Below are 14,895 nucleotides of genomic sequence, written 5' to 3'. Positions count from 1 at the left end.
CTTTGGGAAACCAGTCTTTGTTTTCCTTAGTGTCGGGGGCTTGAAATTTACGCAGATAACGCTAGTGATGTGAAGCTGACATTTCAGTATCCATGTCATGTTGATGCTAATTGCCAGAGAAAGGTACTTTGCTAAACGTTTGTTGTTGTAATGTTTATTTTCTATAACATTTCAACCAGATGTTGGTGTGTAGATCCTGCAGCTGGTTTGCAGCCTGCATGTGTCTAGAGGTAGGACCAAACCAAGGAATAGCAACAGAGCAACAATGACTCCTCCTCAAGGTCTAAGGATCTGTTTTTGCAGCTGCAAGTATTTCATGTGGCCAGCACCACTTCAAATATAAACATTTGCATGATGTATAAAACTTGTATACATCTTGTATCAGGACTGAGAAGTAGTTGATCGAAGGTACAAGTATCTTGAGTAGGATGAGGCAGTTTGCTTTTGATTCTATGTTCTTTGACTTAGATCTTGAGTTAAAGCTGCAGTGTTGCAACAAAAAGAAAAGTGTTGCTGCGTTTGCTCTGTGCCACTTAACAAATGTATGGATTCAGTGTTTCCTGATAGGTAACCACTGTTACCTTGGGGTTTCTATAATCAGGTCACCCTGGAAAGGCAAAGATGCTTCAGAGATTCCTTTCTTCCCTCAAAGAAGATGAAAACATTTGTTGTAACTGCATTCCGCATGCTCATAAATGAGGACATAAGGGCCTTTCCTGACTCCCATCTTCTCCTGGAGATTATCTGTATAAGTTGTTCCTGTGTCATCTCAGCCAGAATTTCCCCTCTTCCAACAAGAAGGGTCCCTTTGCTTCAGGTGGATCAGTAAACGACAGCACAGTGACTGAGAAAAGAGCTGTGTCAGTTCAGCTCCTTATGCTGACCTAACATCCCATTTCTGTAGCAGGAATCAATTACAATTGCTGAGGCAGCAAAAAACCTCTCCCAGCATTCCCCTAACAGGGCGTTCACGTGTTTTGGATGATCTGTTCTAGATTTGTTCTGCTCTTCTAAATCTTGGAAGAACAAAAGAGCATTTATTAGCACTTATCTCTTCAAAATGCAAAGTGATGCAGTGATTTCGGCCCGAGGTTTGTATTTGTATAGAAATCAGGCTGGTATTTTTCAAAGCTACAACACAAACATGACCGATCTTTAGTGTTCAATGCAAGTGTATGAGGGAAGAAAAACATACCAAAAGATAAAAAGTAAAAGTAAGGGGCTGGCCCTTCTTGGAAAAAGAAATAGTATGACCTTGATGCAAGGAAGCCTGAAGCCTGAGTACATGATTTCATAGTAGGCAGTATACCAAAGGTTTTCTGGAGTCTTTTCCCAGTGAATGAGATCTTTCATTACAGAGGATCCGTCAAAGGCAGCTTTTTGATCATACTGGGACATGGACAGATTCCTGTTTCAAGCAGCATGCACAAAGCTAGGTCATGCTGCTTCATCTGGGTTGTCTCTGATATCTTCTGTTGCTTTCAGCTGGAAAGGAATCTTGACTTAAGAGCATTATTAGCTTTTCCAACTTCAGCACTTATCATCTGAAATTAAGCCTGTATTGCTGTGTATGGCATTGTGCTTGCACAGAGTGTGTTGGCAAGTAAGTAGTAAGTATTAGCAACTTGAAAAGTTACCGAATCAAGGTATTTGCAATTTAAGAACCTTATTATTCACTGTTTTGTTTAGGAGGAGAATTGTATTGTCCTTTTGTAATAGTTTCTTTTTCAGTCAGAGAGTTGATAGCAGTAGAAATTCTTTGGGCACATCCTGTGCATTGCATTTTTCTCTCCTGTTTTATCTTGCACCACCTGCTTCACTGGGAGCAGGGAGCATAAATATAATCCTAGGGACATCTAATGGCCAATTACATTTATGTTTTGGTCAGTTACTGTTCTTTGCAGACAAACTCTGTCACAGAAGCATGCATGTGGAACGAGAAGACTGAACCCAACTCTCTAACCTTTTGACAGCCGATCTTTATAGAAAAGTCAGTATCTTGGCAAACTGAAAGATGTAGGAACACATGGTCTCGTGTTAAAATAAAAATAGATAAGCAGATGTCATGGAGTTCCACTAAAGGATAATTAATCCTACTTTTTCATTTTAAAAAAAGTCTATTTAGAGCAAAAACTCTTGCCTTAAATTGAAATAATATCACCATGTTTGTTGTCCTTGGAGGAATCAAGAGGCAGAATATCTTCCTGTGTGCCCAAGTAGTGTCTTTGGAACTAATTTACTGATTTTTATTTGGTTGTTGTAATTAGTGCGGGATATCAGATTGTGCTAGTGCTTTAAAAGCATCTCTCATGATGCGTTCCTGTTTACTACTCTAATTGCATAAAGCTTAAAGATGCCTTTTGGAGAATATATTATTGAAGTGATTTGAATGACAAAACCTGGCTTTCGTTCCAACTTCTTATGTTATTTATAGCAGAATGGAGACTTGTTTTTTGAGGATGGGAATGCTTAGAATTGAAGGGCGCTTCAGGTATCTAACTATACAGACCATTTTGGTTAGATTATATAGTCTGAAAGAGAGAACGTGAGGGGAAAAAAGCATAGTAAAACTTTACATAGATGAATGATCATTGAAAATGCATCAAACATGAGTAGATTACCTTCTTTGTTAACTATTGGATCACGTTTTATCTGGTGTCCTGTAAGCACTGCAGATAAAACAGTAGACATGAAGCACAACAGCTACCCTGTATACAAATACCAGACACTACTGCTGTTGTTTAAAAGCTGATTGTAATGGGTAATAACCAGTAAACAAATACTAAGCTATACATGCAGTTGTTTTAAGTGCTGACACTTCTACTTCCCTACTATTCTATTCCTTGTTGGCTCCGTGCTACTGATAAAATTTCACTGTCAGTTTTCAGGATTTGTGAAGAGGAAAATTTGTGCTCTTATTCATTAATGTTTTATTTATATAAAAGTTAACTCTCAGGAAGAAGTTAATATTGTACAAATTGAGAAACTCAGTAAGAAATGTGGGTAGTTTCTCAGCTTCTACAGCTGTATCGCGATGAACCTACGTTGAGTAAAGAAGTTGAGATTGGAGTAAGGCCTTTTACAGAGGATCTGGAAGTAGGGTTAGGAAGTCATCGATAAGGGAAGCATCCAGGTAAGTATGATGGTTTCTTCTTAAAGCGCCTTCTGTCTGCGATCACGGGGAGGTATTCACCACATTGCAATAGATGCCATTTTTAATTTTCTTGAGAGAACAGAGGAGAAATGTGGACATTTTTTTTTCCCCCAGAAATAATCTCGTATATTTTTTTTTTTTTGCCCACTTTACGTCATCTTGTAACAAATGAGAGAACTTTCTGGACCAAAAAAAAATCTTCTTGATCTCATCGATCGGTAGATGTCTGAACAGTCTTGAAAGTTCACAGTTCAGCACTTTGGGGTGGGTTTGATTGTGTTTTTTCTTTTTGGCATCAGAGCATGAAAAAAAACTGCATGTCTAGCCCTCATCTCTTATCATCCTCCCCTATGGCAGTGACTATGTGTATGTCTCTGTGTGGCCGAGAATGAGGGAATGCAGGTCATTATTCAAGAAGTTACCAACTAGCACTTTTCCTTCCCCTCCAGTCTTTCTGCCTCCCTATCCTGGAAGTATGGAGTCCCTGCCTCAGCCTACGGCTTCATTCTTTTTCCAGCTGCCCACAAAAGTAAAGAACCAGTGTGAAAGTTTGAAGAAAGAAACCACTCAGAGGATTGAGTCTCAGACTTCCTTTGGGGAAGGATCTGCTTCCAGGATTTGCTCGTCTCTTTTTCCTTGGGCAAACAGAGTTCTTGAAGCAAACAACAGGGTTGCAGGTAGGTAGGGCCCCTTTAAACTGCCTTCCACTCAGGTGTGGAGGATGAACTTTATACTGTTTCTTAATGCTTTTTTTGTTGATGTTGTCTTCTACTTCTCTAGGCTGCTGAGAGGAGAGAGTGTGAGCAGTTTAAAGACAAAATGTGGGGGAGAGAGAGAGAGGAGAGGAAATATTACCTGGGTGCTTGGAAAGGGTGTTTTTATACCTCTGAGTAATTTGCCTGTTCATGGGGTCATATTTGCACAGGAGTTCTTTAAGGCTCTGATAATGATCTTCTTCTGACCCTTTCCTATACAGGAATACACAGAAATTGGTGGCGAGGACATAAATAAGGCCAGTGATTGTATATGACCTCATGCCACATAACTTTCATCTCCTCCCTGTCTCTTTACACCAGCGTTAGCTTTGGATACACTGCGAGGTGAAGGTCACCAAAAGGATTCGAAATCCTGCTTGATTCCCAGTGGTGACGATGTTCCCCATTTCTGAATGTGTGAATATGCTCTTCCTTCAGAGCAGTCTGTGGCTGTTGGGTCTAAGTCCAGTTTCTTTGTCAGTGTGAAGGAAACAGACTGGGATGCTCTGAGTAAGGAAGGGGATGTGCTGCTAACAGTCTCAATCGGCAATTCCTGAGGCCCAGATAAGGGGTATCAGTAAAAACAGCTTTGGGATAATTCTGCCTTCCTTGCTTCATGCTGTGCAGAGCAACAGCCTCTTCCTTGCAAACATCAGTAGCCCAAAGTCAGATTTCTCTTACTCCAGCATGTCGTTGCTGACACAGGAAGTTTATTCTAGATTTTTAACTTTTTTAGCAAGTGATGTCACCTAAAAACTGGCAATGAGATTTATGGACTTTTTCAGGTCCTCTTTCATGCTGAGTGAAGTCATTTGGAACTATGTTACGTGCATTATTACTTTGGTGCATCTTATGACTATTCTCTCCTTCTTCATTCCCTCCAACTTGCTTCAGGACACCTTGTAACCTTTATACTGCTTCACAAGCCTTCGGCAGAAGATTATGAGAGCCATTTATGTTGCTGGAAGATGACTGGGTTTGGATCTTGGCCTTCCTTAAGCAGGATCTCCTGACAAAAATGGGATTGGGAAAGAAATGACTCCTTTTTCCATCATACAGAGCCACCCTAGAAACGGAAGCGTAGGCAGAACGTTACTTCTAATGCGTGATTCTTTAGGGAATTTGTTTGGCTTTCCATGGTCCTTTTGATACGGTGTCATAAAGATGTTATATAAAAACCTGAACCTGGGATCTTGCTGTCTGATGAAGATCAAATGGGTAAATCCAACTTGAGGAGTCTGCAGGTCTCACAGCGTGATGAGATCTCGCTAACTCCTGTATAGGTGATGCCATGTGAATCTGTGAAACTGGGTTCTGCTGTGGTTCAGATTGATACTTTTGTGAAGCCTTTTCTGCTTATAGCCTTTTTAAATGATCGCCCAACGTATTGATGAGGATTCTTATGGAAATGGTATTTAATTAGGCTTCTACCTCTTCAAATTTATTTTAATTAAAAGAAAAAGACAAATGTCCATGGCTGTATGGAAAGTATTGGGCCTTTTGAGGTTACTTCTATAGGAAAAAAAAGGTATATTGGAAGTGCTGAAGGTAGAAAAACATAGATTTATCTTCAAGACTGAAAAGTTGTTAGAAAGCAGAATGCTTTAATTTGGTTATTCCCCCTCAGGGATTCTGTAGTCAAACTTGAATTTCTTGCGAGATCTCAAATAAAAACCTTATGTTTGGCCGTAGCGAACGACACATTCGTGTCCATCTGCTCTTGTTCTTTTCACTGTAGGAAATTGATTTTGAACAATAGGACTTAGTTTTAACATTCAAACTAGGAAAGAGGAAAGCTTAGGAGTGTGAGAAGGGCTGGCAGGAGGGTGAACTGGACCCTCTGGCAGGTAAATAGCTCTTCTATTTTTCAGTTTTCTGCTTCTGGCAGGTGGAGTAAAGTAGACACTCGTGCTTGAATCCAATTAATTTCTTACATCGGTTACTGTGCTAATGCATTTTATAACTACTGCCTGGATCTTTCATTAAATGCACCAGCGTGCTCACATTGTTGATTGGTCTTAACGTAGCCCTGAGGCTACCGCTTCATGGCAGTTGTGACTTCTTATTATGCTGGAATGCCTCGCAGCCTTAGTATGTTCTAAAAATAATTGTTCAGATGGTGCTGTTTAAGTACATTCTTATGTAGTGAGCCGTTTTCACTGGACTTTCTGAAATTTGGCTGTCTGTCGGATGCCTTTAATATCTTTTATTTCTTTCTCCGTGAGTATCAGACTTTGTCTTGCCGCTTCTGTAGTTATCAAGTAAAATGCGAATGTTATGACCTGGTATTTTTAGAGAACAGTCTGATATATGTGTGAAACTATGCAACTGCAGTAACATTTGTGCACTTGGAAGTTTAAAGAAACTGTTTTAATGTGACAAATGTTTCTTATATAAAAAAAAACACCAAACTGAAGTGTGTGTCTGTGCATATGGTGACTTCAAAATTGAGTAGCTGTCATAGGTATGGATCTTCGGGCATAAATTGCGTGCTTAACAGGAGTAATCTGGAGGTTGTAAGCTGAAGATCTGCGAGTCTTAGAAATAAACACTAACATCTGTGGCTTGAGATCTGTGCCAGCACTTTTCTTAGTTGAAAATACCTGTACGTTTTTGGTTTCTAGTCTGCTTCAGGTTTGATATGGTTTGTGCCATCCTTAAAAGGTACGTCTCCTCAACTGCAGGTCTTGGTGGTTTTGTTCTGTAGTGTTACACGAATTTAAGACCATTAAACACTTGTGGAAACTAAATACTGATAGTAAAAGAGGAGGTACTGAGAACTTACTAATATTATTGTCTCAATTGCTGTCTCTAGGGAAACATAAAATGACTTCGCTCATCTCCCCCTCTCTCCATAGTAACAATTAAAAAACAAAAAAGAAAGAAACAACAACCAAAAACCACATACAGAGGAAAACTCTCCCAAATCTGTTGTTTTTATTAAGTCATCATTTTAATACTACTTGTGTATCAGCATTGTTAGCGTACTGCTGTTGTGCTCTGGGCTTTGCAGCTGGCACCTTGGATCCTTAATAAGTTGTTTAGAGTGACAACTGCTGCCTTTGTGTTTCTTAAATAATAAAGATGTCTAAAACCCATTTTCTTCTCGTTTATATTGTACCTAATGTAATTGTATGAGTATTGAGTGACTCTCTTCTGATTTGCCCCCAGGATGTCAGGAAACATGGAAAAGCACGGCGTGGTTTAGGGTCTATGGTTTTAGTGGTTTTTTAATCCCAGCTACTAATGGAATTTCAGGAGATAGGCTTGCAGTATTTCTGCTTTTCCTCTTTCTGCTCCCTTTAAGATTCCTTGAGCATTAGAGCTTCCTGACTCACTCTGTGTAATCCTTTACATCTTCTTTACCAGATGCCAGCTCCTCCTCACTGTTTTATATCCAGTGAATAAAATCCTGGCTGTTGACATATCTTTTTCCTGTCCCAGAAAAGCTATCTTGTTTATAATGAAAGATTTGCTTTCTTCTTCCCACCTTCTATCTCCACCCTTTCTGACTCCGTGTTGCAACTCTGTTATGGGGTGCTTTGAAAGTAATGGAGCCTTCTGTAAAGATTGAGAAATTCCAGGGGGGAAAAAAAACCCAACTTACTAACATTGTTGCTTCCTCTAGAGCTAAACCTGTTTCTTTTCTGTGTGTGTGCATGTGAGATGAGTTGCCAATTCAGGTTATGTCCTTCAAAGGAAAGACTAAAGGCATTAGTCCTTCCATAAGAAAAATAAGAATAAACAGCGTGGAATTTGGGGTGTTTTTCCTTGCTTTGCAGTGAGATGCATAGCAAAAGCATCAGCCGACCGGTTCTGTCAGCAGTAGCGTACTGTGAACTGGATTAGATTCTCACTTTCATCTCTGCAGACAGGACTGAAGAGCATTGAGATTTGGTCAAGTAGAAATGATGAAAATATATATATATTTTCAGCTTCTTTTTTGCCTGTTGAGGAAAGCAGATACCTTGGTTTGCTTGTTGGCGAACCCTGGTAAAAACGAATGTGATTTGAGAGTTAGCTGAGAAAGGTGTTTTTCATTGAAAACTGGGAAAGGGATTATCTGAACAACAGTGCTGACAAACAGCTGAACTGTCCCAGGTTTGTTTCTTACATGGACTTTCTGAAGAACTGGAAGCAGCCCAGCTCCTAAGCCAGGCCTGTAAATGATACAGGCTGATATCAACAATGTGAGGTGAGTTGATGAGTTGTTTCAGGAACTGTCGGGCCTTGCTGCTTAAGGAACTGGATTGTTAAAATGGCATGCAAGTAATTATAAACCAACTCTTGGAAACATGGCTTTGAAGACCTTAATAAGTTTGGGGCTTTCTTTAATTAATGAGAGTGAGGCTTCCTTGATACCTCCCAATACTTTTTTGTTTGTTTTAAGACTATATTAGAGTTCTAACAAACTGTCCTGTGTTACTTCATACCTATGGTCTATACTCACAAGTGGGTGGTTTGCCTCTTCTCACCAGCAGAAATGGATGTTTCTGCTTTTTCTATGTATTGAGTGGATGCCAGGGAAATATGTGGGTTTGGGGCGTCTGTCACAGAACAGTAAATGAAGAAATCTATCTATCTTGTACAAATGGGTATCACTTTAATGGGGAGCAATGGTTGTATTTATTCAAACAGAACATTGGAAGGCTTTTTAATACAAAGTAAACTATACTTGTTTCCCCCCTTTTATGTGGGGCTGCAGAAAGATTGGAAAGACTGAATATCAGATTTTACAGAAATTACTATCAAACAAGAGAGTTCTGCCCGTTCTTCTCATTTGATTCCTATTCTGTATTGCTATAAGTCTGATGCCCAGGTGGAACAGGTTGCCCAAGGAGGTTGTGGATGCCCCATCCCTGGAGGCATTCAAGGCCAGGCTGGATGTGGCTCTGGGCAGCCTGGTCTGGTGGTTGGTGACCCTGCACATAGCAGGGGGTTGAAACTGGATGATCATTGTGGTCCTTTTCAACCCAGGCCATTCTATGATTGTAGGATGTTTTTCCCCCCATACTTGCAGAGTTTTCCCATCTATCCTCCTTTAATAAGAGCGTGCTGGTCAGGTCTCGTACTTCCCTCAACCAGTTCAAATTGGTTGTTTCATTTCTTATTAATTCAAATTTGAATGGGAATGATGAACAGTGATACCATATTTTTTTCCCAAGAATAAATGCTTAAGAAAAGTCAAAGGAACTTTTTCCTTGTATCCTTTCCTCTGTATTTTCAGAGAACACCCAGCTTGCAAGACTCGAGCTTTTCCCTGTGGCCTGCAGTCAAACCAGTGCTTCCAGCGTGAAGTGCTTTGGCTGCAGGGCAGTCTGCTTCCCTCCCCATGTAATCTTAGCACCCTGATTCCTGCTTATTGTTGGACTTGCGTTACTGCTTAACATCAACTTTGCCTCCTTCAATACAGCAGAGCAGAACAGTATCTTTGTAGCCCTTGAATGCTGTACAGGGATGTGCACGTGTGCCGGTATATGCAAGTATGTGTAGATGAGGTACTGAAAGGATCTGTAGTTAAGTAACACTATGTAGTACATTATGTTTTTACCCTGCGGAGTTTTGACAGTGAGGCAGTGCAGTGTGTGGGATTTATATTGAAGGGTAGAAGTGGTACGTGTTGTCAATTTAAGATGCATTCAAGAGCTGCTGTGGCGTTGCACTCGATGCTGATGCTTATGATGACCGTTTAGCAATAGCTAAATGCAACAAAAGCCCGTGTTAAGTCATGTTCTGCTATGAGGATTGCTGTGAAGCTGCACCTCAGTTTAAGGGTAAGATGTGCTAAGGTTGTGGATGACTGTTATTAAAGTGAGGGGCGTTGTGAGAGATACCGTTGCTTCCTGCAGCTTCAGAATCTTTCTTCTTGTGTATACTTCTAATTGTTCAAAAGTTAAGAATGTGAATTGATATCGACTTCAAACTCCTGTGGAAGCATATTGGAGCATCAGGTGTATTTTGTGTGCACGCGCAGTGCTGGTGCAGACTGTTGTATGGGCAGCTTTGAAGGTTTCAATTTGTGTTTCTTCCTTCTGACTTTAAATTCCCCCAATACCAGGATGAATTGTTAAATAGAACCTTTAAAGTAACTTATTTCTGGCCTCCTGCTTTGTTACTGTGCTACATCTGTCTTCTTAATGAATCTGCAGTAATGTTTAATGGCTCTGTCCCTGCACAGAGCAGTGCTATCTCTGCAGTGGTGGCACTCCTTTGTCATCAGATACTGCTGTAGGAAGCTTCTTTGTGCCATCTGTCACTCCTGCGTGCTGCTTTTTTGACTTGACCTGAATGCTCTGGCCCTGTCAAGGTTTAAATGCTGAGCACAGACTGATTAACAGGCATTAAGTCATTTAATTCTTTTATTTTTTTAAATAAAGTATTAACATAGTTTTGGTAGCCTCCAATTTGCATTTGTGGGTATTTCTCAGTTACATCCCCAGCAGTCTGTGAGGTTGAAGGTCCCACTGCTGGTGGTGGTGGTGGGGAATGAAAGTATTGAAATCCTCCTGCGTTAGAAGTGGATTTGAATGCTGAATTGGCTCTTCTACTTGTATATTATATTTACAGGAACGTCATCTCACGGTTTTTATTTTGAGGAGATGCTTTTGAGTCCTGAAGCTACCTATAGAAAGACTTTCATAAAGGATCTTTCCTTCCTCTATGAACTCAAGAGGATTCGTTAATACTGCTTTGATGTTCATGGTGGGGCCATAAGAGCAACTAAACTTCTTGTTCCCTACAGGGCTCGGCCAAGGACCATTCCTGAAGCACACCCTGGCTCTGGGGGATGGCCTGGCTGCTCCCTTCTCACCCACACCTTTGGTCTTTGTGGACTAGCAGGTCATCTCTAACACTGCAACCAACCCTTGGGATCTCATAGGTCTCGGTTTTTACATTATGAACTGATGTGCTCTCAAAAGCCATATTGGTGTGGCTCTGGTAGTCATAGAATCTGGCCCTAAATATGCTGATCCAACGCAATTTGGTCAGCTCCTTTATCCAGATGCTTTGCTGAGCAGTCCTTATGCTGTAGTTGTTCTGGCATCTCAGCTGGAGATCCCAGGCCTCTCCTCTCTTCTTGTGGTATGTTTCAGCTTTTGTTTCATACTGAGGTTTTTGTTTCAGCATGTCAGGGTAGAGATGGTGCGGTTAGAGCATATGTAAGGAGAAGCAAGATGCGAGTTTCCAGGAGAGGCTTTTCATGAGAACTCTTCTTAATGATTGTTCAGGGCTTGATACTGTAAACAAGTACACCAGTTTCACCCTCCCCTCCCTGGCTGTGTATTTCGTGTATGCAGGGCCATTACACTGATAGCATGAGCTTTGTTTTCCTTCTTCCTCTCTGTAATACTGAAAAAGAATGTATTTTTGTGATGATTTCAAGGCCTCTGTATGGCCTAAGTTAAGCATATGTATGCATTGAAAAGGGTCTTGTACTGCTTCCTTCTGTATTCGTTGCGATGCCTGGAAACATTCAGAGTTATCTTCATACTTGACGTATTTAAAATAAGAAAAGTGGGAATATTCTTTCTATTTGGCTGCCCATTTCCACTTGGTGGCTATGACACCTCTTTGCCATTTTCCTCCCTCTAGCTTTGCTGTTACAGTGTTGACTTTACCAGTGAAGTAGAACTTCCTCTCTCACGTTCGGTATGAAAACCACATTGTTTCTGACAGGCCAGTGTTCGCAGGAAAGGGGCTGAAGTCTGTTGTATATCCTCTTGCATGGTCTTTGTGTGTGATTCTTTGTGGTGCTGGTGTGGTGCCACAGCTTCCCTAGTCCTAGTTACAGGTGATCAAATGTTGGAGAAGGATCGATCCAAAGGAAAGGCAGTTTATATTGGAAATATCTGATGTAAGCTAAGCATATGGTTGTGTGGGTGGTGTCGATGTTCTGAAGCTCCATGCTTAGAAAACTTGCCTAACTAATATTTGGGTTAATCTCTAGCTAGTAGAGCATTCAATTCCAGACGCTTTGTAATCACAATTTTTGCAGTCTCACCCACAGCTCCAGATCAGTATCATTCATCTGCCTATTTTAAATGCCTCTCTCATGGAGTAGTTCTAAAATTACCCACTGCTTTGACCTGATGGGAACAGAAACACGTGAGCTCCTCCTGCCGCTGTTCAGCCAACGAATGGCTGCTTGCACCATTCATCAGTGAAGGTACTTTCTTTCCTTTGTGTGTGACCAGATTTGCACCTCTGTAGCTGCTCTATTAAGGCAAGCAAAGGATCCCTCATATTTGAGGTGTAAAATGGTGCTTTGGAAATTCTAGCTAATGCCTTTGATTTTTGTTTCTTCTACCTTGCAAAGCTGCTGTATAATTAAAACTTCAACTGTCATCTCCCATGCAACACAAACCTCCCATCTTTTAAGTCTTTACAGTCCCAACCTTTTAAATCTTAGCCGTGAATGAGTTCTTGTGAGATGATTTAGATAACTTATCGGAAGTCTAAGAACAAACAAACATCTGCCTAGTGTTAGTTACATGTAATTGTGTTGTGAATTGTGAGTTAAAACAGTTCTAAACCATTTGTTTGCTGATACAGCGCTGCACAATTAGTGCGTGGTACATAGTCCAGTTGCTTAGCAATAACATTAACAGTCATGAGTGTTTATAAAGCAAATATAATGTGATATGTTTAACAAGGTATGTGATGCTTTTGTATTGCTTGAGTGTCCTGATAACTGTTGGAAAACGTTTATTGGGATTACACACGAGCAAGCACCTGACACTTAAGAGCAACAACTTGAGTAAGTAAATCCAATAGATGATGTGCTTGAGGTTATTTCATCTCCCACCCCCGACGTAAGGCAAGTGGTGAGCATGGTGATTTTCCAAACACACTGGCTTTGAACTTTGAAGTACTGCTTGCAGGGGTTTGATAAATGCTCCTGGAATAGCTTTGGATGTTCAGTCTGGCAACGCTAAGAGTGGTGGGCTATGTGATGAACAGGCTCATCTCAGGTTATGTGTGTGCAAAAACCCAGAGGTACATTGTTGGTAGGGATGATCCCACCCTGCCCATAACCCCCCTATAATTTCAACCCCCCTGCTGTGTACAGGGTCACCAACCACCAGACGAGGCTGCCCAGAGCCACATCCAGCCTGGCCTTGAATGCCTGCAGGGATGGGGCATCCACAGCCTCCTTGGGCAACCTGTTCCAGTTTTGCTGTGAGGATGTTTCCAGATGTTGCAGGTACTGTGTAAATAGGTTGCTATTGTATTTATCCATACACATATTTATTCATACTCTTGTCACCTTCAGCAAGTACTTTTTTTTTTATCTTTTAAACATAATCAGTTCTCTGAAGCTCAAGGTGAATGCTAACACATTGTTTTAAATCTCAACTATTTCAGAACTGCTAATGTAGGGTAAAATGGGGAGCACTGTTTGCTCGTGAGAGGGAAAAAAAAAAGCTTAAAGCCCTGACTGACTCCTGCTATTTGGGGATTGGTATGCAGCCCAGTGACTGCATACTGATGTAGCACTAGAGAAGAGAGTTAAAGGTCTCTGATATCTTAACGTGCAGCGTGGAATAAATAAGGCAATGGTACATAGAGAAGCTGAGAGGGATCCGAATCTGGATAGAATTGGCTTCAGATAAAATGTGTAGGGTGGAAAGATGTTTGCATGCCATGAAACGGAAGGGTCATCTTCTGAATTTAAGATGAAAAAATTAAGTTGAATTTTGGAAGCTGAAGGCCAAGCAGCCTTATCTTTAACAAAAGAAAAACTCACGTGTTTATTTCAGCAAGGGAGTCTTTTGAAAAGAATGTGTTACACAAACCAAGTTTCCAAGGAGTCTGTAGACAAAACAGACTTTAGAGCTGGAATACGCAAGATAGCTTGTCTTCTAGTGCGGTTATTGGGGCAGATGTGCATTATCAATAAGCTAATACAAAGGGTTATATGGAGCTTGGGAAAAGGAGTGCTTAGAAAAGCTGGCATTTGACCTTGTGTGGCACAGTAAGATGATGATGTGGTTTGGATGACTGTATCTTTGGAATATGGGGCGGATCTTTGAATGCTGTGGGAAGACCTTGATTCTAGACAGTAGTGAGCTATTGAAATGATTCTGGTAGCCAGTCTTTTATTGGTATACTGAGGATCCTAGGGAGTGTGCATCCCTTTGGTCTTTATACACTTTTTTCCTCTGTGGGTACATGGCAGTTCTTGATTTGGTGTTGCTTCCTGGCTTGCTTAACACATGAATTGCCGAGATGAATCCTGCTTGTCCTTAGCAATTGAACATTAGAGGATTAAATCTTTGATTCACAAGTCATTAGCTTCATCCTCTTTGACCACTAAGTACCAAAGTAAATATTTTCCATTGTATGTTGTTATCTTCTACACGATACAACTTGCCTTCTAAGGCACCTTAACGTTTAATCATCATAAAAAAGTAAACCCCTTAGCTGAATATTTAGATAAGGACCTTTTCTTCTTGTCAGAGTAGTGTCTGCTTGCTAATTACTTTAAAATACAAAACACTGGAGTATGGGAACAATTGTCTGCCGTGGTTTTGGATTCTGTTCCATGATAATATTTTCCCTTTTACTTGCTAAGACACCTGCATGTCTATTCCTGCCTTCACTGATCTTACATAAAAGCTATCGGTTCTTTCCTATTCTTGCTTGCCAAAAAGTCTTAAAGTAAATTAGCTGATGAAAATGTTTCTATTCTACTGATGCTGAGTCAGAAGTGTTTATTTAAAGATGATGAACTTAGTAATCATCAGACCATGTTTAAATCATCAGGAATGCTTATTATAGATAGGCTAACCTATATTTCTGAAATCTTAATGACCTGACGCCCAAATCCTTCCCTCTCGTGTTAATGAATGAATCAGTTTCAGTTGGAAATGGGTGATGCTGTTATTTACATACAAACTATAGCAGTTATATAGAAGAAAACATGAAACTTGTGTCTTGTGAAATGTGCAGGAGAGAATCCAAATGAGATTCTCTCTTCTGTAG

The 14,895-nt window shown here is 40.5% G+C and overlaps 1 protein-coding gene across 4 annotated transcripts in view; it reads left to right on the top strand.

The window, feature by feature from the left end:
* The window catches only part of TSC22D1 (TSC22 domain family member 1), a 61,410-nt gene that overhangs the window by 26,826 nt on the left and 19,689 nt on the right, over positions 1–14,895 (top strand). The window contains exons 2-3 of one of the 4 annotated variants that reach the window (XR_001552646.2): positions 3,604–3,831; positions 4,804–7,007. The exons of 1 other annotated variant lie outside the window; for it this stretch is intronic. The gene's annotated coding sequence lies outside the window, so the exon portion shown is untranslated. Of the gene's footprint in view, positions 1–3,603; positions 3,832–4,694; positions 7,008–14,895 lie in introns of those variants that run through there. 2 more of the 4 variants (XR_001552647.2, XR_001552648.2) reach the window with 2 other exon arrangements.

This window comes from Coturnix japonica, chromosome 1 (assembly GCF_001577835.2).
Source record: "Coturnix japonica isolate 7356 chromosome 1, Coturnix japonica 2.1, whole genome shotgun sequence".
Taxonomy (NCBI): Eukaryota; Metazoa; Chordata; class Aves; order Galliformes; family Phasianidae; genus Coturnix; species Coturnix japonica.
The sequence above is the reverse complement of the archived record's forward strand: the minus strand, read 5'-3'. Positions and strand labels throughout refer to the sequence as shown.